A 26,595-nucleotide genomic window follows, 5' to 3' on the forward strand; every position below is an offset into this window, starting at 1 on the left:
GTGTGTAGATCAATGCTTGGGTCCCACGCCATACAAAGAAGCCCAACTGGGCAGCAGATTGGAAAGTAATTAGACACTGAACACTTAATGGGCAAGAAGACCATTTCGAGGTGGGCTGATATGATCACCCATCCTTGGGGCGAATCTGAGATTAATGTTAGTAAAAGGATTGGGCCTTTAGCCTTATCCACTCTTGGAGACCAAATTCAAATTAGATTTGAATCTGGTAACCTCCTGATAAGATCAGGAGTGAGCTAACTTTATCTGCAGATAGGATTAAGATTATCCCCTATCCAAATACTGATTTGGATTGGGATAACTCCTAATTAGGAGGATTCTTAATCAAGAAGAAAGGAGGAGAAACCCTAACCAAGAAAAACAAAATATCAGATTTTGAACCACCTTGAAGAGATATAGGATATCTCCTGCGAATTGAGATAGGATCTCATTCATACTCCAGAAAAAGAAAAAGGCAGTTCAGCCCTTTCGCCTTTAGAGTTCACCTCCTGCCGCCGCCATCTGTTTTGCAAGATTAGATCTTTGCAGAAAAAGAAAATCAAGAAATCTGTTCTTGACATTAGTCTTGCAACAAAGACTAAAATGATTCAGTGTTTAGTGTTTCCAGAGGATTCTTGTGAAGGATCCAGTGTGTAGGACGCACCCTGCTGGTTCTGTTCCATCCACAGCTGTGTCATCTTCAGCAGGAACGGATCTTGGAGCATTCTTTGGGCGTGAACACCAACTTTGGGAGATACTGCTTCTCCGGATCAGGTATATTCCTCCCATTTATCTTTTGGTACAGATCTAGTTTGATTATGGTTCAAGTAGGATCCTTGAATATTGTATTCTAAATTTAGGGAATATGATTCCCAGTTGGGAGAAGGTAGGAAATTTTTGAAATTCGCCCACCCATTCCGCAACCTTTATGGCGTCCATTAGATGGATCCTACCATTCTTTCAGTATTTGCTTCTTTCTTCATTTTCTTTTCTTTTTTTTTTGGTGTGAGTACATTTTATGCTCCATCTCACATGGGGTATTTGCTTCTTTCTTCTTTTTCTTTTCTTTTTTTTTGGTGTGAGTACATTTTATGCTCCATCTCACATGGGGTATTTGCTTCTTTCTTCTTTTTCTTTTCTTTTTTTTTTGGTGTGAATGGATTTTATGCTCCATCTCACACTGGTCACAGGCTTGAGGCAGATAAAATACTCATATTCCAAGTTTGCTAGTTTTACTATTCAGCTCGGAATAGCGGAGTTGGGACTGGCTCGTGTCATAACCACTAGTTTTACTATTCAGTTCATGCCAGCGGAATCATTTGGACTTTGTCCCTTTCTTTTTCTCTTTTTCAATTGTTGAATCTCATGCATTAGCAGTTCAGATGTGAACTAGCTCGAATGATTATCAATTATTCAATCAAGTGCATTGTACACATGAAGGTAGTTAGGGCTGGTCATGGTGAAAGTCATGTTCAACTTCCTTAACCTCATGAATTGTGATAAGTTTGGATCATTCACAAGAATAAAGTCTCACACTTACAAAAATTTCCCTCACTCATTGTATTCCCTCTTGGATTTCACCTAATAAACATCAATAAATTGGAGGGGATTTTCAGTTTATTCAGCCTACCAATGCATGTATGTATGTATCAGGATAAAGGTTGTTTTGAAGATGGTTTGCATTTTGAGGAAGTAAAGGTGGAGGTTGAGTGTGGACTTGGGTCGAAAGAGAAAACACGAATAGGAGGAGAAGGAATAGAAGAATGGGATAACGTGGACAATAGCTATTAAAAACTCCAAATATCAGGAACTCCTATACATTAACTGTACACAAAAAAAAAAGAGAAAGTATTTCAAAAAATGGAAGAAACACAAATAAACACAGAAAGAACACTTTGAAGCAGTAGTCTTTGAACTCATTTAACACCATATGAGGAGCTTAGAGAACAAAGGATTTTTTTTCAAGAGTAAATTTCATTAAAAAATAAAACAAGGGATTACAATTAAAAAGTGATAAAACATCATCCGAAAGCAAAAATAATACTCCCACAATAGCAAACAGCAAAAGATAGAAAAAAAAAATTACAGCACAAATCAAGGGTCAACACACAAAACCAAACTAAAACCATATTCCAAGAACTAAACGAAGCAGCACTAGCCCCGATGAAGATGAGAAAATCTCCAACCAACCCTCTTGAACACTTCAAACGACAGCATCTGCCTCCTGTAAAAACCAGCAAATCAAACTTCCACAACTCCTCCCATCAATCGCACTTACTCCTCCACGTCTAAAATCCTGACCCTCTCCCTCATCCCATGTCTCTCCACCTTCCTCTTGAGTGTTGCTCTTTCACTTCGCCTTTTCTTATTCTCAAACTCTTTCAAAAGCCCTTCTAGCAAAAAAGCCTCACCACCCAAAAAGAATAGGCCTACAGATTTACCAACTTCAATATCCCTCTCCACTAGTTTCCTTAAGTCCACTCAACTCTTCCTTTTCCCATTATCTAAGTTCAAAACTTCATTACTTATCAAAGCTTTACCCACATCCCCCTTCCCTTTCACCTCAAGGACTCCAATCTTCTTTAACTCCCCAACTTCAGAACTATCATGAATGTTAGTTTGATCACTGGAGTTAATATCAATAAGAACCTTATGATTTGTAGCTCTAGAACCAACCTTCCTTGAAAAAACTCTCTTATATTTATTGTTGGGTTCAGTCTCAACAAGTCCCTCTTTTATCCACGAAAAAACCTTAGTAACATGCACCAAATAAGATTTACCTAATCAGTTAATCCTCTTGGATCCGTTCCCAAATTGGCACCAATCCTTCCAGTTAACACTTCCTCAGCTAGAAAACATTGTTGTTCCTTTGAAGAACAACATTGCCCTCTATATCAAGACATTTGATCCCTTGATTGCATGTGCTATCATCCCTTACCTGCTTCAATGAAGCCTCTACCACTGATACTGGAGGATATTCCTAAGTACTTCATCCCTTTGCATCTTCTTGTTATTAAAAACACTTTGCTTTTCTCTCTTGCCAAATGAATACTTCTGGTATATAACACAATATATCACTTTGCCTTTTTTGGAGATCCCAAGAATTTACCGGCTATTTAAATCTTCCAAAGACCAGTTTTGGATAGCAATGATTTCTGACTTTTTAAATTTAATTAGAGAAAATGACTTATTAGCATAAACTAAACTTTGATGCATTCGATGCTGTTACTACAAAGAGCTTGTCCTAATGTTGAGATTTAAACAAGTTGCAATTGCATATGCTCATTAATTAATTGCACACTTGCTTTTGTTATATTTGTGCAAGGAGGAGGAAGAGGGCCTTCCAATTACTGATCAGAAAAGGAGGCATGTTCCAGCATTCAAAGTATGGAAACTGGAAAGTGTTTACTGCTAAGTGATTTCAATTAACTCAATGAACATTCAGCCTGATTTCTGGTTTCTAGTTTTCGGGATTCAAGCACCAAGTGGAATGAAATAAAATTGAGTTATAAAGCATCTTTTAGTTCTAACTGCCAAATATAACTAAATGAGATTTCATGTTTTGATGAATCAACCACCACTTGTTTCAAATATCTCATATCCACTTTGAGATAGTACACTACCATATTAAGTTTTCAAGCTGCTGAGAAAGTCAAAGGTAGGTTATAGTGATTATGAACACACAAACGAAATAAAGAGAAGGGGAATCTATTAACCCAATTTTAACTTACCTTCACATCTGCTGAGAAAGTCAGTTGAAAGTTCATCCATCTCAATAAGATCTTCTCAGGTGGTTGATTCATCAGCTCCTCCACATCCTAACGATTTATGAACAAAATACAACATATGAACTAAAAAGTAGCAAATAACATTTCATAAAAAATCACAAATAAGCAGAAAACTTCTGCTATAAAAAGGCTATTTCACCTTACTATCATCAACTAACTCCACCAATTGAAGTGTTTTCCTCAAATTGAGGTCTGCCCATAGTTGTATCTAAGGTTAAAACATCAAAGTAATTGTTTCAATTATAGAAAATATTACTATAATTTTCAGTTTGTATCATCACCATGTGCTCAAAAGTCAAAATAGAAAAATGGCTTTCAAACAATTACAGTCCAGAATCAAGACTTAACACTCTAAAGTCTAAAGAAAGCTCAAACTTTTAGATGACAACCAGAGCATACCTTAATGATTTGAGATATCAACCGAAGAACTAGATGACAGAGGAAATAAAAAACACAGAGAATATTAATATTCGTACTGACCAGAAACTGCTAACACTTAGGAGCACCCTACCAACTTTCATAACTTAGTAGAGGGAAAAAAAATTAATCAAAACCAACATGATGCAACAAAAATCCATCTCAAAATATACATTTGTTCATAGATTGCAATATGCCAATGTAATTGAGGAAGAAAATAACAAAAATCCAACCAAAGTCGTCAAAAGGACCAAATAAAGAAAAAAAAATGTGCAGTGCAACAACACAAAACATGTAACTTAGCATTGTACTTACCGAGCATATGGTATCAACTATTGTACAAGCAAGGGCAGAATAATGAAATAAACATAGATAGCAAACTCCAATCTTGTTTGAAGTTTACAGGCTTTCTATCATGCACTTTTTAGATAATCTTCAGGGTTCATATGAAAAGAACCTAATAGATATTAGGTTAATAAGTTTTACTTCTTTGTACTTTGGCATGGAACAGAATATTCAGAAAACTATAAAAAAACTAGTGACAGGACCAAAATATTCTTGAAAATAGAAAAGAACTAACGACTGAAACAGCATGTATACTTACCCTTCAATGAAGTCCTGCGTGCCAATATTAACTATTGTACATCCAATAGCCTTAGTAGAATCGAGGCATAGTGTAAGATTTTCATTCCTTTCCCAAGGGTTCAACACCCTCTTTGTATTGATTGCTCGTTCATCAGTGTCCCAGGGACTGCCACATTGATAAGTTTACTACATCAAAGAATATGCCTTCAGATTACAAAGCCCCAAAACCAAGAAAGAAAACCATCTCCAAATTCAAATTAAAGCAAAGGGCTTAACAGGGAAATCACCATATCTTTTACAATCTCGAAGAGATCATTAGTGGAAGGATCTAGCGAATGATCTTTCTATGATATGTGTAAAGGTGTACTATGTGTAACTCTATTTTATGTTGGCCAGTAGATGCTTTGATTCCGAGACAGAGCGAGTAATGGGCATATAATCGTATTAGTATGTAATGCAGCAACTGTCACCAATGTTTAGGATCTAGGACTGAATTGAAGGAAAATATTTCTGTTATGGGGGAGGGGGGAGGGCTATATAGTGCGTTCAAAAGAGGTAAAAGGCCCTGTTTCTTTCACTGTTCAAAGTAACATGATAAGCAATTTTTTTTTTATCAGCAACAGAAAAATTGAAATATTAATTTAGAATAGAAAGATAGAACTAGAGGTTGTAAAAAAAACAGCAAACCCAAAAAGCCTGCCCAAATTTTCACATGAGCCCAAAACATGGGTTGTCTCTGAATTCCTTGTTTAGCTAGGCCATCTGCCATGCTGTTTGCAGATCTTCTAATCCATCATATTTGGATGAGCATATCTCTAGAAAGTTGTTTGAAGTGCCTGAATTCATTCCTTAGCTGCCAAATTACCCATTCCTCAGTTTTTGATCAGCAACATGCCCAGTTCAGATTTGTTGCACCACTGCGGCTAACCCTACTTCCTGCAAGCGTTGGTTGCGAATTGCTCGAGGGAGACAATGATAGACTATCATTTTGGTCCATCATCTCCTCATCTCCTTTGGTCACGTGCCTACTTAAAAGGGCGCGTGTCTTTTTAAGGTCTGGGTCCACCCGATTTAAAAAAGTCGGCCCATTCACTTGCCTAGACCCATCAGATCCTGATGGGCCTTGGCCCAACCCTCTATCCCTTTGCTAGTCACGTGTTTACTTAAAACATGTGACTAGTTGACTAGCCTCGGTTCATTAGACCAGACTGAACCAGCTCACAGGACTGGCTTGAACCCTGAAACCTTGTCGACCTTTGTTCATTTTGTTTTGAAATTTGAACTGGAACAAGCCCGTCTCCATTTAAATCCCCTGTCATCAACTGAACATAGGACCTGCCATCCCTCAGCCCACCTTGCCATGCAGACTTTCCCCAAGTGTTTAACTCATCCTCTTTTTTCTCTTTTTTTTCTTGAGAACCTTAGTTGCCTTAACTTCACTTGTAGAGACTACACTGTCTTGCAAACCACACAACCAAGCCTATTTTGTCTCTTCATCTTCCTCTCTTCTTCCCTCCTTCCATAGCTGGGCTTCAATGGAGGTAGCAAGCCAAACGGGGTAAATTAAACCATCTGAAACAACCTCTATCTTCTTTGGAATATCACTGGGTTTAATACCACCTAACATCACTACAACTGAATGGAGATCACAATCAAACACACCATCTAATCTTGCATCACAGACTACAACTGTTGACTATAATACTTCCTCCTTCCAGAGGTTGAAAAGTAACCCAAGCAATCTGACTATTACATTGTCCTCAATCACAAAACTTTTGGTATTGGAGAGAGGACACCATTTCGAGACTGTGGCAGCACCAGCCTCTGAGTGAATAATTAAAGCTGAAATCTCTACTTCATCTTCAACCAGATCTAACAAAGCTTTACAAAGAGGCATAAGGAGTAATCACCATTGGCTTTTGTAGGTTTAATTCTCTGAGTATCGCCTGCGCAATACCTCTCCAATCCTTTGGTGAACTTGAGGTTTCCACCGCAAATTTCTTCCCTCAATTCTCCTTTTTTACTGATGCTACTAGTTTAGAACTTCTTTTTCCTTTTTCTACAATCAACCAGTTTCTGTCACTGGGTTCTTCCATTCTCTTTTGTATACCCCCTTTCTTTTCCTTTGCTACAGCCTCTACTTGTTTTGTTTTCATCTGCTGAATAAAGTCACTCAGTACCTGTGTCACTACCTTCCAACCATTACCCCTTCTACCTTCTGGGAAGCAGACCACCTGCTTCTTTCTTCCTCCAAAGAATTCCTGCAGAGTTATGTAACAACCTTTTGCATTCTTTTTGCATTCCAACTCATACCTCTTTCTTCCTTCCATCAAGGTTGAACTTCATAAAGTTCATTTGTTTACCTTTAGAACTTGCTTCTAAACAAACTTCTGCATCCATTCGATAACATCAAGACCTTCCAACAATATTGTAGTTCTCTCTGCCTCCCTAATCTTTAAGCTCTGCTGGCCTCTGATCCTTACCTCTTCAAGAGTGCAAACTTTTGCTTCAATCTTTATCTCTTTCCTCCATTTTGCAACTTCTACAAACCTGTTCTCCATCTCTCTTCTCTCACTCATTGGAATCGGCTGATTGAGAATATGGATACTATGTTGGCGGATTCAAAGTCAGAACAATAACTTCCTTGACTCCACCCGTTCTTTTCTTCTTCATACTCTTCTTTTATTTTAGTATTTTTTCACCAGTTTTTCTGGGTCTAGAACAGGGTTTCACCCCTTCTTTTCTTCTTCATATTTATTCTATTATTTTAATATTTTTTCACCAGTTTTTCTAAGTCTAGAACAGGGGCTCTACCACCTATTTTTCACATTCATTTTCTTTTATTGTTGATCTCAAATAGGGGCTCCACCCCCTTCAGTTCTTTCAAGTTCCAACTCCTAAGTTATAAGTTGTAACTCTAATAAATTGTTTTGCCTACTTGAAGCAACACTGCAAGAAATACAAGCACAAAAGTGCAGAATACATAAATCCAAAGAAACTAGTTCAGAATGGGTAGAAATCCATCAACTTATTATTTTTAAATTCCATCGCCTAGGTGAGGGCTAGGTGCCTAGGTGCCCGGGTGCCCTGCCATGGTCACCTAGCCTTGCATTGGCACCTTGGAAACTATGAGCAACAGTTCTTTTTCTTTACTTTTGTAAGTGCTTCCATGATGAAACCTAGTTCCTACTCAAACTTTGGTGGACAGCAAGCTGTATCTTTGTTTATTCATATCTATTTTTCATCATTAGTCACTCAAATTACCTTCTTTCACACTGGAAAGTCCACTACTAGATATGGAAGTTGTAGCACCCCTACTTGTCTGCAATAACTTTTAGTGAGGATTATGAATTATGCCATTCTGATGGGACCCTATGATTTCATGAAACATGCACTAATCTAGACCATGATTTGATGTTAGATGCATAACTGAAATCTATAGGCCTAGACATAAGCCGATAGATGCATATGTTAATGAAGTAACAAAAGTTGATTAAGCAAGCCAAAAGAGCCGGGCTATGGCATTTGAATCATATCTACCTGATGAGCACGGCAAATGAGATCTAGATCATGTTTTTGAAGGAATTGAGTGACCTTGTCAGCTCCCTAAGTATAAGATACACCTCTGTCATTTTCTCCCCATCCTTGTATATCTTTATCAGGATCAGCCCATAGCAAATCACAGAGAAGTCCCTGATTGGGCACATCAACAGGGCGAGCAATATTCCGTATCTGATCCAAGTTCTTCAAGTCAGGGGACAATCCTCCATGCATGCAAAGGATCTTGTCATCAATAAGAGCAGCCACTGGCAGGCAGTTGAAGCAATCTGTAAATGTCTTCCAAAGGCGGACATTAAACCTTCTCTTGCACTCGTCATAAAACCCATATATTCGGTTGATGGAAACACTCATGGTTGCCCCGCAGAAGGAAAAAGTTCTCCGGTATTTAATTTTGTAAGCAAGGAGAAGGCAAATGGTCTCTATGCTCTGCTTACCACGGTCCACATAATCCCCAAGTAAGAGATAATTTTCTGCAGGTGGGAGTCCACCATATTCAAAAAGCCAAAGAAGATCAGAATACTGACCATGGATATCTCCTGCCAAAGAGTCAAGTAGTTCAGCAATGGAGATTTCATTATTAAAGCAAATGAATGGAGCTACACTTTTACTCCACACAAGATATTTGCAGTTTAACAGAAAATGTTGTAATTGAATTAGAGAACTTGGTAAATATGATAATTATCTTTATGCATTTGCATCAGCTGTGTAGACACATGGGTAGATGCCCAACAAAACAAACAACTTGCTCCATCCGGTACTTAATAAAATTCAAAATATGGCTGCCTTTGCTCTGAGATACTCATTACTCAATCGAAATCCACAATCATTTTTCTCAAATATCAATCAAAACAATCATAAAAGCATGTAGATAATGGGAGTTTTCATTTTTGTATCTAAGATAACAGGCTTTGGAAAGGCAAAACTGTTACCATGTGTTAGACAATGTCTGTTATAAAATCTGATTAATCTTAACACCTATGATGTGACACATAGGATGAAGTCAACAAAAAGATAAATGCTTAGATATGAATATTTGTCCTCTATTAGTTCTTTATTGGGTAAAAACCAACCTTGTGGAGTCTGTAAATGAGACACTGATCCTGAACATTACAGGAGTTGGTCCATGAGGGTCCCCCATGTTTCATTGATCTCGACTTGTTCAACACTAGATTGTTCTAAACATGTTCACCACATAGTTTGGCTAAAGCAAACAACATCAGGGAAAGAAAGTTGGATGCGAGTGTGAATTCACATCCAGTTAGTCTTCTTGGCTCTATGTTCCCTGCTCTCCCAAGCCATTTGAACGACCATCACCAATCTTGTAGTTCTTTCCATTGGCCCTTTACTCTCCCTTTATTCTCCTTTACTTTCTTCTAAAGTTCATCATGCATCTTTCCATGCTACAAAATGGAGAAAATCTCATTTCAATTGAAGCTAAAACCTTTCCCCTCCATCATATCTCTGACCCTAGTGACTCAATCTTTCAATGAGGGAGAGTAGTAGAGAAAAGTGTGAAAGAGACGTAATTACATGACATTCAGATTTTCTGCTCACAGGCATCTTATCTAATACATCTCCAAAACTATGGGATAAGTTCCTTGGAATCTTGGACAGAATAAGCATTTTTTATGGTAAAGAAAAATTCATTAAAACAAAATGAAGACACAAAAATAGGTTGTAAGGAATTACCCACAAAGGACAAGAGAACCAACAAGCATCCTAAACTCCCCATCATGACCAATCAAATAAGAACTTACATAGACTAATGGCAGTATGACACACTTTGAAAACTATGACCCAAATATAAGAACCATTACAAACAAGAAAAAACAAGGATTCTCTCAGACCTCTATCCAAAAACCATACTCCAGCCATCAGAATCGCCCTCATCAGGTATCAAAAATGTGTCTCCAAATATGGTTACCGGTGTCAACTAAACTCCTACCCCATTCTTTTTTTTTTTTTTTTTTGATAATTAACTCCCACCCCATTCTTTTCAATTGACCCTCACATAGTGTTCTGTTTCTAAAACTTCCCCCGATTTCTGCTCTCTTATTTCCCCATCTTCCAACTGTTCAGAAAACTCCCCTCCTAAATATAACACTCCCAACACTTCCCTCATTTCAACTTGAGTTTCTTTACCAATGACTTTCTTCAGAATAAGCATTTTTTTTTAAGTGGTATATGATTATATTGCTGTAAAGCAGGGAAACTCCTACTTCATTTATAATGCAGTATTGAGATATATACTCAGATGAACAAAACAAAGAACAGAATGTACACAAGACAGCTGGCATCAGAGAGAGAGAGAGAGATGGAATCCCAGTTACACTGGATTGCTTAGCTGTAACCCCTGGAATTGCTGAGTCCCTCTTTACCAGCAGATCAGGTATCACTCAGTCCTATGCATAACAACCTCTATGATGGAAGCTTTTGAGTCAAAGATCTGGCTGTAGCACTCTTTCCAGATAGCTTAAGAAAGAGCAAATGGTCTTACTTTATTTTAATTTTTGAGAAAGGATAACAAAAATTTGATTAAATAAAAGAGGTAGTACATGAGAAGATGTACATCAGAGAAAAAGACATGCACAAGGTGATGAGGACCAAATCGCGCTGAGTCTCTGCTGGCAATGACAGCTCAAACAATGTGAACTAAGGTCATCAAGTCGTATCTACAAGATCAAACACATCAAAGAGCCCGAGAGGATGACCCAGGCAAGGGGACTCTAACAAGCAAGTTAGTACCAAGCTGCCAAAGAGAACCAGAGCTAGTGGGCAGAGAATCAAAGCCGAGAGCTTAGTAAAGTGTATGTCCAATACGTCCAAAGGTGATAAGCCTTATCCGCCCGTTGCTTACAAAGTACGCCTTCATAGAGTCATGGTGGCCCTTATCTGGTTCCTTGCAAAGCGGAAGGAGCCGAGTTTAACATTGCCAGGTGGGCATCATGTCAGCAGACTTTCCAAGGGCACTCAATGGTGCGAATGGATGAGGAGAGACATGCCCCATAGGCTGGATCCATCCTTAGGTAGGAGGCTGTTGAACAGAAACCTGCTAGAAAGGCCAATTTATAACCCTGGCAGGAATTTTTTGGTAAGGGAGGAAAAAGGAATGTGTATATTCCGATAGGTAGAAGGTTAGAACTTAGAAGGGTGGGATGTTTTCTGAAAATCTTGATGAGCTTCCCAACTCTGCTGGGTAAGATAGATAAGGAATACATGCATGGGGGAACAGAAAAAAATAATGGGTCTCAAGAAACAAAGAATCCCATTCTCCACCAAACTCTCTCAATGTTTTTAAACAGTGGTATTAAGGGCTAAGGAGAGTTCCTATGGCGTCTAGGAGTCAGCATGGATTATCTCTTACATAGAAAGTAATGAAATGGGCTATAGTGGCCACTGCCATTAAGATAGCTGATGCTCACTGCAGAGATCATCTGAGACCATTTGAAGCAAACAAAACTTTTTTCTTTCCAAATCCGTTTTGGCCTTCTAGAAGGAAGTGCTAGTCATGGAGCTGAGAAATGCATTCTTTACCAAATAAATGCCTGGAAGTAACACGATTTTAAAGCCTTTCTTTCTAGATACAATCAAGATGTAAATTGTTTGTTTCCCTTTCGACCAGAGGTTGCTATAGATTTTCACTTGAATCAGGGAGCTATATAGAGGTATTGTAGGTGTTGGATAGAGCGCATTGATTGTTGCAAGACTAGTCCAAGCTATCCCCAACCAAACTTGCATCATTGACAACCGTAAATATTGGTCACAGGTTGAATTAAATAAATAAAACTTTATGGAGAATAATTTATTTAATATATTAAAACAAATAAATGAATAATTTAATTTAGTAAAATAAATAAATAAAATTTCAGTTATTATTGGGAAAAGACATGTACAGCCTATTCGACACTAGAACTAATCCGTTGTTCATAAATTAAATCATTAATTAGATGAATAATTTAGTTACATAAATAAATAAAATCTACAGATAATAATTTACTAACTTTTGGAAAATTAAATAAATATCCAAACTATCTAGATCTAAACCCAATCCATTGACAACCCTAAATATGTAACTCAAGAGGGAGAGAGAGAGAGAGAGAGAGAGAGAGAGAGAGAAATAATTTGTTTATAAACTAAAATAACTTAGTAAGTTCAGTAAATATTTTTTAACTTAATAGCATAACTATATAAGTAATTAGGTGAGAAAATGAGAGGAACAAACAATTTCCTCACCATGATTCGAGCTCTATTTGAACTTCAGGCTCATGCTCAAGATGTAGGCCCAAAGTTCAACCTGGACTCAGACTTGTGCATAAATATGTTCTATTGATCCTGTTAATAATTTTAATCCAAGTTGAGACCTAACCTACGAATAGCCCTAAATATTAGGCTTTGGGAGAGAGATTGAAATAACTAAATAGTTAAAAAAATTATTAATTACTTGAATAATTTAGTAAATTAAAAAATAGAAATCTATGGATAATATTTTACTTAATTTTGTAAAATAAACAAATCAACAATTTAATTTAATAAAATAACAAAATACTCATTTATTATTGGGTGTTGGGTTGAATCAAATAAATAAAAATTTATACATAATAGTTTATCTAAAGTATTTAAATAAATAAAAAAATAATTTAGTTTAGTAAAATAAATAAATAAATAAAATTTCATTAATTATTGGGACGAGACAGGTACATGCTATACCATACTAGACCTAACTCCTTGATAACCCATAAAATAAGGATTCAGAGAAAGAGAATAATAAATTATTAACTAATTTATTAAACTAAATAATACAATGTCTCGGTGTATTTGATTGGATTGGTTAATGAATGACAGATTGGTCGGCATTGTGTGGTTGTATAGGTTCTACTTTGCACTGGCCATGTTTGGATTCGTTTGGGCTCTGTTGTAATGGATTCGGTTTGGACTCGTTTCTATGTTGCAGCTGATAATTTGGTAATATCCTTTGGTTGTTAATAACCTTTCGGTTTGAGTGATTATAAGTTGTTTGAATAATGAAACCTCTTTATATGCTTGTTAGAACACAAGGAGAGTTTGTTTGATATAAGGACGTTTATGCGGCCAATAGGGATTAGTTGCAATGTATTTGTATGGGTTTTTGTGGAACTTATAATTTTGAGTGAGTATTGTTACAGTATTGTTGAGTTTCATTTATCTTTGTCTTGAAGGTAAGTCGGTCTAGATAATCTTGGGTTTTCTGGAATGATTTCAGCTATGTTTTGCTTCGATGATTTTGATGTGGCAATGTGTTGTGTTGATATCCTGGATTGGGCTGACAGTGTGTCATTTTTTTGGTTCTAATTTGTACTATTGTCCATGTTTGGTTTCGTTTGGTCTCTTTTGTGTTGGATTCAATTGGGATTGTTTTTAAAGATTTTGGGAATCATTATAGTTTATAGGTTGCAGCTGATAATTTGATAACATTGGTTTTAGAGAACCCTTGGCTTTGAGTTATTCTAAGTGGTTTAAATAAGTATGGATTTGAATAATGATACCACTTTATATTGTTGTTAGAAGACAAGGAGGGTTTGTTTGAAAGGAGAAATTTTATGCGGCTAGTGGGGATTAATTTGTATCTGCTTGTATGGCTTTTATTGCCGCTTATAAATTCTGAGTGAGTTGATTTAGTTTATCTTGATAAAATGGGTTGTTTCAAGTTAGAATAGTAAGTTTAGATTTGTATTGTGCTTCTCTTTTACTGGTTAAAAAAACTGTTTTAAGTTTTTGCTTTCATTTGTTTAATTTGTTTAACAGAATTTTTTGTATTTATCCTAGTTTATTTGTTTTTATTTTTTATTTTAATAGCTATGTTTTAATCTTCTAAAGGAGTTGAGTTCATTTTCTACTTTCTCTAAATATGCTAAGTCAATCAGTTTAGCGTAGTAATATTCTTGGTTCTTGTTATTTAAAGTGATTATGTGTTGTTTTTGCTTTGATTTGTTTGAGGCTTATATAGGTAGGATTTTTCGGAATGATCCATGTTTGATGGTTTTATTTTACTTTGAGTAGGCCTAACTTCATTTTTTAAAATAGTTGAGTTTTTTTCCTAGTTTATCTAGGCATGCTAGTTTTGCTTGAATTTGAATAGATGGTTTTGTGTTCTATTAGCTTGGTCGGTGGTTAGGGAGTTGATTGGAGTTGATTGGATGCTAGGGCTTGGTTTGTTTTGGATAATGTGTAGTTGGTCTACCTAGGATTGGCTAGGCACAGTTTCATGAGATTTTAAAAAATGCCTTTAATTAAACCGTAGATATATCAGACATGTACCAAATTGGTTAACTTTTATTCAGAGGTTTCGTTTAAAGTGATTATTATAAAGTTGTTAGCATTTAGTTACAATTTTGTTGAGTTTTACTTATCCTTGTCTTGATAAGTAGGTCGGTTTCGATAATCTTGGGTTGTTTGGATTGATTTTTGCTTCGATGGTTTGGATTTGACAATGTCTCGGTGTCTTTGATTGGATTGGTTAATGAATGACAGATTGGGCTGGCATTGTGTGGTTATATAGGTTCTACTTCGCATTGACCATGTTTGGATTCGTTTGGGCTCTGTTGTAATGGATTCGGTTTGGACTCGTTTCTATGTTGCAGCTGATAAATTGATAATATCCTTTGGTTGTTAATAACCCATCGGTTTGAGTGATTATAAGTTGTTTGAATAAATATGGATTTGAATAAAGAAACCTCTTTATATGCTTGTTAGAAAACAATGAGAATTCGTTTGATATAAGGACATTAATGCGGCCAGGGGGGATTAGTTTGAATGAATTTGTATGGGTTTTTGTGGAACTTTTAATTTTGAGTGGGGATTTAGTTTATCAAAATATGGTTCGTTTAATAGGCCTGTTTTAATCTTATAAAGGATTTGAGTTTATTTTCTACTTTATCTAAATATGTTGGGCTTGTTTAAGTTTGTGAGTTTAGAGTAGAAATAAGCTTGGTTCTTATTGGTAAAAGTGATTAATTTCTTGTAGTTGCTTTGATTTGCTTTAGGCTATATAGCTTGGATTGTTTGGAATGATCCAGGTTTATTGGTTTTATTTTACTTTGAATAGGTATAATTCCATCAAGCCATTCTAGTTTCGTTTAAATTAGAATAGAGGGTTTAGTGTTCTTTTATGCTCGGCTTGTGATTCAGGATTTGAATGTTGGTCGATTGGATGGTTTCGATAGTTTTGGATATGTGTAGTTGGTTTATCTTGGTTTGGCCAGACTCAGATTCATGGGATTTGGAAGAATGCCCAAAATTAACCATAGATATATCAGACGTGTATCGGATTTGTTAAGCTATGCTGGGTTGGATTCATTTGTATCTCTGGGGAGGTTTCGTTGAAAGTGAGTACTCTAAAATTATTAGCATCTAGTTACAGTATTGTTGAGTTTGATTTATCTTTGTCTTGATAGGTAAGTCGGTCTAGATAATCTTGGGTTTTCTGGAATGATTTCAGCTATGTTTTGCTTCGATGGTTTTGATGTGGCAATGTGTTGATATCCTTGATTGGGCTAACAGTGTGTCATTTTTTTGTTCTAATTTGTACTACTGGCCATGTTTGGTTTCGTTTAGTCTTTGTTGTGTTGGATTCGATTGGGATTGTTCTTTTAAGATTTTGGGAATCATTATAGTTTAAAGGTTGCAGTTGATAATTTGATAACATTGGTTTTGGAGAACCCTTGGCTTTGAGTTATTGTAAGTGGTTTAAATAATTATGGATTTGAATAATGAAACCACTTTATATTGTTGTTAGAAGACAAGGAGGGTTTGTTTGAAAGGAGGGATTTTATGCGGGTAGTGGGGATTAGTTTGAATCTGCTTGTATGGATTTTATTGCTGCTTATAAATTCTGAGTGAGTTGACTTAGTTTATATTGATAAAATGGGTTGTTTCAAGTTAGAATAGTAAGTTTATATTGTGTTTAGCGTAATAATATTCTTGGTTCTTGTTATTTAAAGTGATTATGTGTTGTTTTTGCTTTGATTTGTTTGGGGCTTATATAGGTAGGATTTATCGGAATGATCCATGTTTGATGATTTTATTTTACATTGAGTAGGATTTATTGTAAGTAGTTTAAATAATTATGGATTTGAATAATGAAACCGCTTTATTTTGTTGTTAGAAGACAAGGAGGGTTTGTTTGAAAGGAGGAATTTTATGCGGCTAGTGGGGATTAGTTTGAATCTGCTTTGATGGCTTTAATTATCGCTTATAAATTCTGAGTGAGTTGATTTAGTTTATCATGATAAAATGGGTTATTTCAAATTAGAATAATAAGTTTGGATTTGTAATATGCTGCTCTCTTACTGGTTGAAAGAATTGTATAAAGTTTTTGCTTTCATTTGTTTAATTTGTTTAACGGAATAGTTTGGATTGATCCTAGTTTATTTGTTTTTATTTTTTATTTTTTATTTTAATAGCTATGTTTCAATCTTCTAAAGGAGTTAAGTTCATTTTCTACTTTCTCTAAAAATGCTAAGTCAGTCAGTTTAGCGTAGTAATATTCTTGGTTCTTGTTATTTAAAGTGATTATGTGTTGTTTTTGCTTTGAGTTGTTTGAGGTTTTATAAGTAGGATTTTTTAGAATGATCCAGGTTTGATGGTTTTATTTTACTTTGAGTAGGCCTAACTTCATTTTTTAAAATTGTTGACTTGATTTCCTAGTTTTTCTAGGCATGCTAGTTTCGTTTGAATTTGAATAGGGGGTTTAGTGTTCTATTAACTTGGTCGGTGGCTAGGGATTTGATTGGAGGTTGATTGGATGCTAGGGCTTGGATTGTTTTGGATATTGTGTGGTTGGTCTACCTAGGATTGGTTAATGAATGACAGATTGGGCCGGCATAGTGTGGTTGTATAGGTTCTACTTTGCATTGGCCATGTTTGGATTCGTTTGGGCTCTGTTGTAATGGATTAGGTTTGAGTGATTATAAGTTGTTTGAATAATTATGGATTTGAATAATCAAACCTCTTTATATGCTTGTTAGAAGACAAGGAGAGTTCATTTGATATAAGGACGTTTATGCAGCCACTGGGGATTAGTTTGAATGTATTTGTATGGGTTTTTGTCGAACTTATAATTTTGAGTGAGTGGATTTAGTTTATCAAAATGTGGTTCGTTTAATAGGTCTGTTTTAATCTTATAAAGGATTTGAGTTTATTTTCAACTTTATCCAAATATGTCGGGCTTGTTTAAGTTTGTGAGTTTAGAGTAGAAATAAGCTTGGTTTTTGTTGGTTAAAGTGATTAATTCCTTGTATTTGCTTTGATTTGTTTTAGGTTATATAGGCAGGATTGTTTGGAATGATCCCGGTTTATTGGTTTTATTTTACTATGAATAGGTATAATTCCATCTTTTGAAGGAGTTAAGTTGATTTCCTAGTTCATCACGCCATGCTAGTTTCGTTTAAATTAGAAAAGGGTTTAATTTTCTTTTATGCTCGGCTTGTGATTCAGGATTTGACTGGTGGTCGATTGGATGGTTTGGATAGTTTTGGATATGGTGTAGTTGGTTCCATCTTAGTTTGGCTAGACTCAGTTTCATGGGATTTGGAAGATTTCCCTAAATCAACCGTAGATATATCAGATGTGTACCATATTCGTTAAGCTATGTTGGGTCGAATATGTATACCATATTCGTTAAGCCGGTCTAGATAATCTTGGGTTTTCTGGAATTATTTAAGCTATGTTTTGTTTCGATGGTTTTGATGTGGCAATGTGTTGATATCTTTGATTGGGCTGACAGTGTGTCATTTTTTTGGTTCTAATTTGTACTAATGGCCATGTTTGGTTTCATTTGGTCTCTGTTCTGTTCGATTCGATTGGGATTGTTTTTTACGATTTTGGGAATCACTAAAGTTTATAGGTTTCACCTGATAATTTGATAACATTGGTTTTGGACAACCCTTGGCTTTGAGTTATTGTAAGTGGTTTAAATAATTATGAATTCGAATAATGAAACCGCTTTATATTGTTGTAAGAAGACAAGGTGGGTTTGTTTGAAAAGAGGAATTTTGTGCCGCTAGTGGGAATTAATTTGAATCAGCTTGTATGGCTTTTATTGCCGCTTATAAATTCTGAGTGAGTTGACTTAGTTTATCTTGATGAAATGGGTTGTTTCAAGTTAGAATAGTAAGTTTAGATTTGTAATATGCTTCTCTCCTAATGGTTGAAAGAATTGTATAAAATTTTTGCTTTCATTTGTTTAATTTGTTTAACGGAATTGTTTGGATTGATCCTAGTTTATTTGTTTTTATTTTTTGTTTTAATAGATATGTTTTAATCTTCTAAAGGAGTTGAGTTCATTTTCTAATTTTTCTAAATATGCTAAGCCAGTCAGTTTAGCGTAGTAATATTCTTGGTTCTTTTTATTTAAAGTGGTTATGTGTTGTTTTTGCTTTGATTTGTTTGGAGCTTATACAGGTAGGATTTTTCGGAATAATCCAGGTTTGATGGTTTTATTTTACTTTGAGTATGCCTTAACTTCAGTTTTTAAAATAGTTGAGTTGATTTCCTAGTTTATCTAGGCATGCTAGTTTCGCTTAAATTTGAATAGAGGGTTTAGTGTTCTATTAGCTTGGTCGGTGGTTAGGGATTTGATTGGAGGTTGATTGGATGCTCGGGCATGGTTTGTTTTGGATATTGTGTAATTTGTCTACCTAGGATTGGCTAGACTCAGTTTCATGGGATTTGAAAAAATGCCTTTAATTAAATCCTATCTATATCAAACGTGTACCAGATTGGTTAACCTTTAATGAGAGGTTTCGTTGAAAGTGAGTATTATAAAGTTATTGGCATTTTGTTACATTTTTGTTGAATTTGACTTATCCTTGTCTTGATAGGTAGGTCGGTTTGAAAAATCTTGGGTCGTTTGGATTGATTTTTGCTTCGATGGTTTTGAGATGATAATATCTCGGTGTCTTTGATTTGACTGATTAATGAATGACAGATTGGGTCGACATTGTGTGGTTGTATAGGTTATACTTTGCATTGGCCATGTTTGGATTCGTTTGTGCTCTATTGTAATGGATTCGGTTTGGACTCGTTTCTATGTTGCAACTTATAAATTGATAATATTCTTTGGTTGTTAATAACCCTTCGGTTTAAGTGATAATAAGTTATTTGAATAATTATGAATTTGAATAATGAAACCTCTTTATATGCTTGTTAGAAAACAAGGAGAGTTCGTTTGATACAAGGACGTTTATGCTGCCAGTGGGGATTAGTTTGAATGTATTTGTATGGGTTTTTGTGGAACTAATAATTTTGAGTGAGTGGATTTAGTTTAACAAAATATGGTTCGTTTAATAGGTTTGTTTTAATCTTATGAGTTTATTTTCAACTTTATCTAAATATGCTGGGCTTGTTTAAGTTTGTGAATTTAGAGTAGAAATAAGCTTGGTTTTTGTTGGTTAAAGTGATTAATTCCTTGTATTTGCTTTGATTTGTTTTAGGTTATATAGGCAGGATTGTTTGGAATGATCCAGGTTTATTGGTTTTATTTTACTTTGAATCGGTATAATTCCATCTTTTGAAGGAGTTGAGCTGATTTCCTAATTCATCAAGCCATGCTAGTTTCGTTTAAATTAGAATAAAGGGTTTAGTTTCTTTTATGCTCGGCTTGTGATTCAAGATTTGATTGGTGGTTGATTCGATTGTTTGGACAGTTTTGAATATGGTGTAGTTGGTTCTATCTTGATTTGGCTAGACTCAGTTTCAAGGGATTTGGAAGATTGCCCTAAAGTAACCGTAGATATATCAGATGTGTACCATATTCGTCAAGCTATGCTGGGTTGAATTCATTTGTATCTCTGGGGAGGTTTCGTTGAAAGTGAGTACTGTAAAATTATTAGCATCTTGTTACAGTATTGTTGAGTTTCATTTATTGTCTTGATAGGTAAGTCGGTCAAGATATTCTTGGGTTTTCTGGAATGATTTCAGATATATTTTGCTTTGATGGTTTTGATGTGGCAATATGTTGATATCCTTGATTGGGATGACAGTGTGTCATTTTTTTTGTTCTAATTTGTACTATTGGCCATGTTTGGTTTCGTTTGTCTCTGTTGTGTTGGATTCAATTGGGATTGTTTTTTAAGATTTTGGGAATCATTATAGTTTATAGGTTGTAGCTGATAATTTGATAACATTGGTTTTGGAGAACCCTTGGCTTTGAGTTATTGTAAGTGGTTTAAATAAATAGGGATTTGAATAACGAAACCGCTTTATATTGTTGTTAGAATACAAGGAGGGTTTGTTTGAAAGGAGGAATTATATGCGGCTAGTGGGGATTAGTTTGAATATGCTTTGATGGCTTTTATTGCCGCTTATAAATTCTGAGTGAGTTGATTTAGTTTATCTTGATAAAATGAGTTTATTTTAAAATAGTTGAGTTGTTTTAGGTTATATAGGCTAGATTGTTTGGAATGATCCAGGTTTATTGGTTTTATTTTACATTGAATAGGTATAAATCCATCTTTTGAAGGAGTTGAGTTGATTTCCTAGTTCATCAAGCCATGCTAGTTTTGTTAAAATTAGAATAAAGGGTTTAGTGTTCTTTTATGCATGGCTTGTTATTCAGGATTTGATTGGTGGTCGATTGGATTGTTTGGATAGTTTTGGATATGGTGTAGTTGGTTTATCTTGGTTTGGCTAGACTCAGTTTCATGGTATTTGGAAGTTTGCCCTAAAGTAACCATAGATAAATCAAACGTGTACCGGATTCGTTAAGCTATGCTGGGTTGGATTCATTTTGTATCTCTGGGGAGGTTTCGTTGAAAGTGAGTACTCTAAAATTATTAGCATCTAGTAACAATATTGTTGAGTTTGATATATCTTTGTCTTGATAGGTAAGTTAGTCTAAATAATCTTGGGTTTTCTGGAATGATTTTGGCTATGTTTTGCTTCGATGGTTTTGATGTGGCAATTTGTTGATATCCTTGATTGGGTAGACAGTGTGTCATTTTTTTTGTTCTAATTTGTACTATTGGCCATGTTTGGTTTTGTTTGGTCTCTGTTGTGTTGGATTCGATTGGGATTGTTCTTTTAAGATTTTGGGAATCATTTTAGTTTATAGGTTGCAACTGATAATTTGATAACATTGGTTTTGGAGAACACTTGGCTTTGAGTTATTGTAAGTGGTTTAAATAATTATGGATTAGAATAATGAAACCACTTTATATTGTTGTTAGAAGACAAGGAGGGTTTGTTTGAAAGGAGGAATTTTATGCGGCTAGTGGGGATTAGTTTGAATCTGCTTTAATGGCTTTTATTGCCACTTATAAATTTTGAGTGAGTTGATTTAGTTTATCTTGATAAAATGTGATGTTTCAAGTTAGAATACTAAGTTTAGATTTGTAATATGCTTCTCTTTTACTGGTTGAAAGAATTGTATAAAGTTTTTGTTTTCATTTGTTTAATTTGTTTAACGGAATTGTTTGGATTTAGTTTATCTTGATAAAATGGGTTGTTTCATTTGTTTATTTCCCTCTTTCTGGATGAGTTCATTGTCTACTTTCTCTAAATATGCTAAGTCAATCAGTTTAGTGTAGTAATATGCTTGGTTCTTGTTATTTAATGTGATTAGCGTAGTAATATGCTTCCTAGTTTATCTAGGCATGCTAGTTTCGTTTGAATTTGAAAAGAGGGTTTAGTGTTCTCTTAGCTTGGTCAGTGGTTAGGGATTTGATTGGAGGTTGATTGGATACTAGGGCTTGGTTTGTTTTGGATATTGTGTAGTTGGTCTGCCTAGGATTGGCTAGACTCAGTTTCATGAGATTTGAAAAAATGCCTTTAATTAAACCGTAGTTATATCAGATGTCTACCAAATTGGTTAACCTTTATTGGGAGGTTTCATTGAAAGTTAGTATTATAAAGTTGTTAGCATTTAGTTACAATTTTGTTGAGTTTGACTTATCCTTGTCTTGATAGGTAGGTTGGCTTGGATAATCTTGGGTTGTTTGGATTGATTTTTGCTTCGATGGTTTGCATTTGACAATGTCTCGGTGCCTTTAATTGGATTGGTTAATGAATGACAGATTGGGACGGCATTGTGTGGTTGTATAGGTTCTACCTTGCATTGGCCATGTTTGGATTCGTTTGGGCTCTGTTGTAATGGATTCGGTTTGGACTCGTTTCAATGTTGCAGTTGATAAATTGATAATATCCTTTGGTTGTTAATAACCCTTCGGTTTGAGTGATTATAAGTTGTTTTAATAATTATGGATTTGAATAATGAAACCTCTTTATATGCTTGTTAGAAGACAAGGTGAGTTCGTTTGGTATAGGGACATTTATGCGGCCAGTGGGGATTAGTTTGAATGTATTTGTATGGGTTTTTGTGGAACTTTTAATTTTGAGTGGGGATTTAGTTTATCAAAATATGGTTCGTTTAATAGGCCTATTTTCATCTTATAAAGGATTTGAGTTTATTTTCTACTTTATCAAAATATGTTGGGCTTGTTTAAGTTTGTCAATTTAGAGTAGAAATAAGATAGGTTCTTGTTGGTTAAAGAGATTAATTTCTTGTAGTTGCTTTGATGTGCTTTAGGTTATATAGGCTGGATTGTTTGGAATGATCCCGGTTTATTTGTTTTATTGTACTTTGAGTAGGCCTTAACTTCATTTTTTAAAATAGTTGAGTTGATTTCCTAATTTATATAGGCATGCTAGTTTCGCTTGAATTTGAATAGAGGGTTTAGTGTTCTATTAGCTTGGTCGGTGGTTAGGGATTTTATTGGAGGTTGATTGGATGCTCTGGCTTGGTTTGTTTTGGATATTGTGTAGTTCATCTACCTAGGATTGGCTAGACTCAGTTTCATGGGCTTTGAAAAGTGCGTTTAATTAAACCGTAGCTATATCAGACGTGTACCAGATTGGTTATCCTTTATTTAGAGGTTTCATTGAAAGTGAGTATTATAAAGTTGTTAGCATTTAGTTACAGTTTTGTTGAGTTTGACTTATCGTTGTCTTGATAGGTAGGTCGGTTTGGATAATCTTGGGTTGTTTGGATTGATTTTTGCTTCGATGGTTTTGAGATGACAATGTCTCAGTGTTTTTGATTGAACTGGTTAAGGAATGACAGATTGGGTCGGCATTGTGTGGTTGTATACGTTCTACTTTGCATTGGCCATGTTTGGATTCGTTTGGGCTCTGTTGTAATGGATTCTGTTTGGACTCATTTCTATGTTGCAGCTGATAATTTGATAATATTCTTTGGTTGTTAATAACCCTTCGGTTTGAATGATTATAAGTTGTTTGAATAATTATGAATTTGAATAATGAAACCTCTTTATATGCTTGTTAGAAGACAAGGAGAGTTCGTTTGATATAAGGACGTTTATGTGGCCAGTGGGGATTAGTTTGAATGTATTTGTATGGGTTTTTGTGGAACTTATAATTTTGAGTGAGTGGATTTAGTTTATCAAAATATGGTTCGTTTAATAGGTCTGTTTTAATCTTATAAAGGATTTGAGTTTATTTTCTACTTTATCTAAATATGCTGGGCTTGTTTAAGTTTGTGAGTTTAGAGTAGAAATAAGCTTGGTTTTCGTTGGTTAAAGTGATTAATTTCTTGTATTTGCTTTGATTTGTTTTAGGTTATATAGGCTGGATGGTTTGGAATGATCCAGGTTTATTGGTTTTATTTTACATTGAATAGGTATAATTCCATCTTTTGAAGGAGTTGAGTTGATTTCCTAGTTCGTCAAGCCATGCTAGTTTTGTTAAAATTAGAATAAAGTGTTTAGTGTTCTTTTACACTCGGTTTGTGATTCAGGATTTGACTGGTGGTCGACTGGCTTGTTTGGATAGTTTTGGATATGGTGTAGTTGGTTCTATCTTGGTTTGGCTAGACTCAGTTTCATGGGATTTGGAAGATTGCCCTAAATTAACCGTAGTTATATCAGATGTGTACCATATTCGTTATGCTATGCTGGGCTGAATTCATTTGTATCTCTGTAGAGGTTTCGTTGAAAATGAGTAGTCTAAAATTATTAGCATCTTGTTACAGTATTGTTGAGTTTCATTTATCTTTGTCTTGAAGGTAAGTCGGTTTAGATAATCTTGGGTTTTCTGGAATGATTTCAGCTATGTTTTGCTTCGATGGTTTTGATGTGGCAATGTGTTGATATCCTTGATTGGGCAGACAGTGTGTCATTTTTTTTGTTCTAATTTGTACTATTGGCCATGTTTGGTTTCGTTTGGTCTCTGTTGTGTTGGATTCGATTGGGATTTTTTTTATATATTTTGGGAATCATTATAGTTTATAGTTTGCAACTGATAATTTGATAACATTGGTTTTGGAGAACCCTTGGCTTTGAGTTATTGTAAGTAGTTTAAATAATTATGGATTTGAATAATGAAACCACTTTATATTGTTGTTAGAAGACAATGAGGGTTTGTTTGAAAGGAGGAATTTTATGCGGCTAGTGGGGATTAGTTTGAATCTGCTTGTATGGCTTTTATTGCCGCTTATAAATTCTGAGTGAGTTGATTTAGTTTATCTTGATAAAATGGGTTGTTTCAAGTTAGAATGGTAAGTTTAGATTTGTAATATGCTTCTCTCTTACTGGTTGAAAGAACTGTATAAAGTTTTTGCTTTCATTTGTTTAATTTGTTTAATGGAATTGAACAGGAATTATATCCGGGGTGTATAAGATTCTCAAAGCTTTCATTCATTGTTAGGCTATTTCATATGATGTGTTTGTATGGGTGGAGTAACAAGTCGTTTACCGAGTTGCTTGAATTGTTGAAGGAGGTGCTCCCAAAAGGTAATTGAGTACCAAGTTCTTTCTATGAAACTAAGAAGATGATAAGAAATCTTAGACTTAAGTATGAAAAGATTGATTCATGTCCAAAGGATTGTATGTTGTTTTGGAAAGAACATGCTAATGATGAGATTTGTTCCATGTGTGGTGATTCAAAATGGAAGCCAAATGACGACCATGAGAAAAACACTGATGGGGCAGTTGATACAAGGGAGAGAGATTCCTATAAAGGTCTTGTGCTATTTTCCTTTAAAACCAAGACAGCAACGTCTTTCCATGTAAACTAAAATGACATCTCTTATGACTTGGCATGAAAATGGACGTATTAAGGATGGCTTCATGAGACACCCTGCTAACTCTCTTGCTTGGAAGGAATTTGATACTAAGTATCCACTCTTTGCAGTTGAACCTCACAATGTTGGGCTTGGTTTGGCAAGTGACAATACAAATCCCTTCAGAACACTCAGTGTCACATACAGTACATGGCCAATGGTATTGATCCTGTACAATTTTCCCCCATGAATGTGTATGAAACAAACTTATTTGTTTTTGTCATTGATTATTCATGGTCTAAATGTTCCTAGAATTGATATTGACATGTACTTACAACCCATTATTGCTGAGCTTGAGGAATTATGGGAGGATGGTGTCGAAACATATGATGCATCTACTAATCTGAACTTCTAACTGCGTGTTGCTTTGTTAATGAAAATAAATGACTTCCTGCATATGGCAATTTATCAGGTTGGAATACCAAAGGGAGGTTTTCATGTTCATCATGTAATAGTGAAGCTTGTAAATGGTTTTAGATTTCACACCAAGGATCATGAATGACGACAAAAGACCCAAAATAGTGGGCTTGTTGTCACGGCAGAGACATCAAGTTTTTCTAGTTCAAGAGATAGAAATCCAATTTTTGGGGATGTCACTTATTATACATTAACCAACATCATTGAGCTTAATTACTATGAAAAGTTTAGGATTGTATTATTTCGATGTGATTGGGTTAATGTGACACAAGGTAGGGGAATAAGACAAGATGAGTATGGCTATACATTAGTTAATCTCTTGCATTTGATGTGTAGTTCACAGTTAGAGGATGAACCCTTCATTTTAGCCTCCCAAACCCAATAAGTTTTTTTATGTGAAAGACCTTAATGAAGATAATTGGAGTGTTGTTAATAAGACAATCCCAAAAGATTTATTTGATATGCGGGCTGAAGAGGTTGATGGAGATGATGATTTAGAAATTGAGCCACCTAGAATACATGTAATGGAAGACACTCCTGATGATAACATTGATTGGGTTTGTGAGGATGTTGATGGAACAATTGTTGAGGCAACCATTTCCGATGATGAAGATGATGATGTACATGAGCCTACATATAAGGAAGAGTCAAAGGATGATACCCTTTATGACTACTTCTGATGTTGATTAGTTTGCATGATTTAAAATGTGGTTCCTTACA

General features: G+C 35.2%; 2 pseudogenes across 1 annotated transcript in view; both read right to left on the bottom strand.

The window, feature by feature from the left end:
• Positions 1–8,467, bottom strand: part of LOC148871587 (serine/threonine-protein phosphatase PP1-like) — a 55,672-nt pseudogene extending 47,205 nt beyond the window's left edge. The window contains exons 1-3 of the transcript XR_016107552.1: positions 8,328–8,467; positions 4,807–4,973; positions 3,729–3,815 (exon numbers count right to left, since the gene is read on the bottom strand). The product of XR_016107552.1 is annotated as a serine/threonine-protein phosphatase PP1-like (transcript). The remainder of the gene's footprint in view (positions 1–3,728; positions 3,816–4,806; positions 4,974–8,327) is intronic.
• LOC148871588 (serine/threonine-protein phosphatase PP1-like) lies at positions 7,166–9,486 on the bottom strand (annotated as a pseudogene).
• Positions 9,487–26,595: the final 17,109 nt, after the last annotated feature.

Source organism: Nelumbo lutea, chromosome 2, assembly GCF_056320005.1.
Source record: "Nelumbo lutea isolate HS-2025 chromosome 2, American lotus-T2T, whole genome shotgun sequence".
In the NCBI taxonomy this organism is placed as follows: domain Eukaryota; kingdom Viridiplantae; phylum Streptophyta; class Magnoliopsida; order Proteales; family Nelumbonaceae; genus Nelumbo; species Nelumbo lutea.